This window comes from Phascolarctos cinereus, unplaced genomic scaffold (assembly GCF_003287225.1).
Source record: "Phascolarctos cinereus isolate Bilbo 61053 unplaced genomic scaffold, phaCin_HiC Scaffold_5;HRSCAF=322, whole genome shotgun sequence".
NCBI lineage: Eukaryota > Metazoa > Chordata > Mammalia > Diprotodontia > Phascolarctidae > Phascolarctos > Phascolarctos cinereus.
This window is the reverse complement of record NW_027555958.1, coordinates 355,223,828-355,228,777: the sequence shown is the minus strand read 5'-3', so window position 1 is coordinate 355,228,777 and position 4,950 is coordinate 355,223,828.

Here is a 4,950-nt window from a genome sequence, read left to right as displayed (position 1 = left end):
CAAACTATTCCTTGCTCTTCTAGTTTGCTTATAGTATCAGTCTTTATATCTAAATCTTGTACCCATTTTGACTTTATTTTGGTATATGGTGTAAGATTTTGGTCTATGCCCAGTTTCTGCCATACATTTTTCCAGTTTTCCCAGCAGTTTTTTGTTAAATAGTGAGTTCTTATCCCAGCAGCCAGAGTCTTTCGATTTATCAAATAGTAGATTAGTATAGTCATTGACTGTTGTGTCTTGCATACCTAACCTATTCCACTGATCCACCACTCTATTTCTTAGCCAGTACAAAGTAGTTTTGATGATGGATGCTTTAGAATACAATTTAAAATCTGGTACAGCTAGGCCACCTTCCCTTGCATTTCTTTTCATTAATTCCCTTGATATTTTGGACTTTTTATTCTTCCAGATGAATTTTGTTAATGTTTTTCTAGCTCTGTAAAATAATGTTTTTGGCAGTTTGATTGGCATAGCACTGAATAAGTAAATTAATTTAAGTAGAATTGTCATTTTTATTATATTAGCTCGGCCTACCCATGAGTAACTGATATTTTTCCAATTATTTAAAATAGATCTGACTTCATTTGTGTGAAGTGTTTTATAAAAATGTTCATATAGTTCCTGGTTTTGTTTTGGCAGGTAGACTCCCAAATATTTTATAGTGTCTACAGTAATTTTAAATGGAATTTCTCTTTCTATCTCTTGCTGCTGGGCTTTGTCAATAACATATAGAAATACCAATGATTTGTATGGGTTTATTTCATATCCTGCAACTTTGCTAAATTTATTATTTCAAGTAATTTTTTACTTGGTTCTCTAGGATTTTCTAAGTATACCATCATATCATCTGCAAAGAGTGATAGCTTTGTTTCTTCTTTGCCTATTCTAATTCCTTCAATTTCTTTTTCTTCTCTGATTGCTAAAGCTAACATTTCTAGCACAATATTGAATAACAGTGTGATAATGGACATCCTTGTTTCACCCCCGATTGTACTGGAAATTCTTCTAGCTTATCCCCATTACACATAATGCTTGCTGATGGTTTTTGATAAATGCTATCTATCATTTTACGGAAGACTCCATTTATTCTTATGCTCTCTAATGTTTTTAATAGGAATGGGTGTTGTATTTTGTCAAATGCTTTTTCTGCATTTATTGAGATAATCATATGATTTCTGTTAGTTTTGGTGTTGATATGGTCAATGATGCTGATAGTTCTCCCAATATTGAACCAGCCTTGCATTCCTGGTATAAATCCTACCTGGTGATAGTGTTCCTGGTTTAGGTATCAACACCATATTTGTATCATAAAAAGAATTTGGTAGGACTCCTTCTTCACCTATTTTCCCAAATAGTTTATATAGTGTTGGAATTGATTGTTCTTTAAATGTGTGATAGAGTTCACTTGTAAATCCATCTGACCCTGGAGATTTTTTCTTAGGGAGTTCATTGTTGGCTTGTTCGATTTCTTTTTCTGAAATGGGGTGAAGTATTTTATTCCTCTTCCGTTAATCTGGACAATTTATATTTTTGTAAATATTCATCCATTTCACTAAGATTGTCAATTTATTGGCATATAGTTGGGCAAAATGGCTCCTAATTTTTGTTTTTATTTCCTCTTCATTGGTGGTTAATTCACCCTTTTAATTTTTTATGCTGGTAATTTGGTTTTCTTTTTTTAATCAAATTAACCAAAGGTTTATCTATTTTTTTGGTTTTTTCATAAAACCAGCTTTTAGTTTTATTTATTAGTTCAATAGCTTTCTTAATTTCATTTTTATTAATCTCTCCTTTGGTTTTCAGAATTTCTAATTTGGTATTTAATTGGGGATTTTCAATTTGTTCTGTTTCTAGCTTTTTTAGTTGCATGCCCAATTCATTGATCTTTTCTTTCTCTATTTTATTCATATAAGCATTTAGAGATATAAAACTTCCCCAAGGACCACTTTCTCTGCATCCCATAAGTTTTGGTATGTTTTGTCTCATTATTGTCACTCTCTTGGATGAAGTTATTGATTGTTTTTATGATTTGTTGTTTGACCTACTCATTCTTTAGGATTAGATTATTTAGTTTCCAATTAAATTTTAGTCTATCTTTCCATGGTCCTTTATTGCATGTGATTTTTATTGCATCATGATCTGAAAAGGATGCATTTAATATTTCTGCTTTTCTGCATCATTGGATTGTGAGGGCTTAATGCCCTACTACATGGTCAGTTTTGTGTAGGTGCCATGTACCACCGAGAAAAAGGTATATTCCTTTCTGTCCCCATTCAATTTTCTCCAGAGGTCAACCATATTTAATTTTCTAAGATTCTATTGATCTTCTTAACTTCTTTCTTGTTTATTTTGTGATTAGATTTATCTAGTTCTGAAAGGGGGAGGTTGAGGTCCCCCACTATTACAGTTTTGCTGTCTATTTCTTCCTGTAACTCCCTGAACTTCTCCTGTAAGAATCTGGCTGCTATACCACTTGGTGCATATATGTTTGGTAATGATATTACTTCATTGTCTATGGTACCTTTTATCAGGATGTAGTTTCCTTCCTTATCTCTTTTAATTAGATCTATTTTTGCTTTTTCTTTGTCTAAGATCAGAATTGAAGGGGGAGGGGGAGAAAATTTAAATCTCAAGATCTTATGGAAGTGAATGTTGAAAACTAAAAATAAATAAATTATTTTAAAAAATAAATAAAATGAGAGAATATTTGTAGAGAGAGCCTTGGAATTTGTTAGGTGTGTGTAGGGGGGTAGGGAGGAGAAGTTCAGTGAGATGGTCAGACCTGTGCGTTAGGAAGATCCCTTTGACAGCAGAGTGGAGGATGAACTGGAATGGGGAGAAACTTAGGGCAGGGAAATCAACCAGTAGGCTACTGCAGGGTTGAGGAGATGAGTGACTGTACCATGATGGTCCATGCTACAGGGGAGAAAAAGGCCTACTGGAGAGAGGTGGAGGTAGAGCTGAAAAGACTTAGGAACCAATTGAAAATTTGGGTGAGGGGAGTCAGGAGGACCTGAGTTCAAATCCTATCTCAAACCAGACACTTGACACTTACTAGCTGTGTGACGCTGGGCAAGTCACTTAACCCTAATTGCCTTGCCAAAAGAAAAGAAAATGTGGGTAAGAGTGAGGAGGATGATGATAAAGTTGCAAACTTGGATGACTAGAAGGATGGTGGTGTTCTATAATAGTACAGAAGTTCACAAGAGAGGGTTGGTTTTGAGGGGAAAGTTCTGTTTTAGATATGTTGAGTTTACAGTGACAATGGGACATCATTTGAAACCTCCATTAGGCAGTTGGTGATATGGAACTGGAACTTAGGAGAGAGACTAGGGCTGGATCTATAAACCTAGAAGTCATCTGCATAGGGTTAGTCATTGAAATAGTCCCTGATTTCAAGAAACTCATAGCCTAATAGTGGGAAATAACATAAAAACGTCCAAGTGTATAGAAATATTTTGTTGTTCTGTTGTGTCCAATTCTTTGTGACCCCATTTGAGTGTTTTCTTGGCAAAAATACTGGAGTCGATTGTCATTTCCTTTTCCAGCTCATTTTACAGATAAGGAAATTGAGGCAAACAGGGTTAAGAGACTTGCCCAGGGTCACACAGCTAGTAAGTGTCTGAGGCCAGATTTGAACTCAGAAAGATGAGTCTTCCTGACTCTAGGCCTGGCATTGTATCTAGTGCACTACCTAGCAGCCCATAAATATAGAAATGAAGTAAATACAAGGAAATTTGGGGAGGGAGGCATAGCTGGGGAGATCAGGAAAAGGACTCATGTAAGAAGTATTTGAGCTGATTTTTGAAAGAAACTAGGCATTTCAAGAGAAAGAGTTAAGAAAAGAAAGCATTCTAGGCATGGGAAATGATCTGTGCAAAGTGATTGAGTCTGGACATGAAATGCTGTGTATAATAATAATAATAATAATAGCTAAACATTTATATAGCACTTTGAGATTTATAAAGCACTTTACAAATATTATCTCATTTTATCCTCATGACAACCCTATGAGGTAAGCATTATTATTATCATCCCCATTTTACAGATGAGGAAATTGTGGCCAACAGAGGTTAAGTAAGGCTGTTCAGTGTAAGAGGCAGGATTTAAACTCAGTTCTAGACTCCAGGTCAAACACTCTGTTCATTCACTGCCCCGAGGGAGATGTAGATCTGTAAGGCATTTTCCCTTTCACATGAGGACATTTTGGTTGCTGAAAGGGATAGAAAGCAAAATTTGTGTAACAGATAAAATCAGCTTGAGAAGAAACAGGCCTCTGATAGAATGGTGAAGAGAGACAGTGATTCTTCAGAGAAGTACCCCTCAGGTAAGTGGCAGAAGACCTTCCTGAAAGATCACGGACGGAGGCAAGGAAGGCTACTGGACATTGTGGGCCATCAGTTCATTTAATGGGACTCTTTTTTTTCCCCCAGAGTTTTGAAGGTTATAGCTGATAAATTTTAAATCTCTTTGGGAACTATGCAATGGTTATATAAGGACTGATGACCAAATGGTCACCTTTCCAAGTTCCAGGCCCTAATATGAGACATCAGAAGAGGAGAAAACTGGAGGGCTAAGAGAAGACCATTTGAAGGTAGCAGTAGAGGAGGAAGTTGAAGCCAGGAGGAGCTGGGCACAGAAGGCAAAGGAACCAATAAGAGGACTAAATGTGTAGTTATTATTTTTTTTTGCTAGGCAATTAGGGTTAAGTGACTTGCCCAGGGTCCCACAGCTAGTACGGTTTCATGATGTATGTCTGAGACCGGATTTGAACTTGGGTGCTCCTGACTTCAAGGCCAGAGCTCTATGCACGTAGTACTTAGCTGCCCCACTGTGTAATTATTTTGCTAGGATTTGTGCTGTTCGTAAAAGAGCTATTTTTTTAAAGCCTTTCCATCCAGCCTCCTCCTGCACCAGCCTCCTGGCCTAACCTGTTCCTACCTTTAAAAG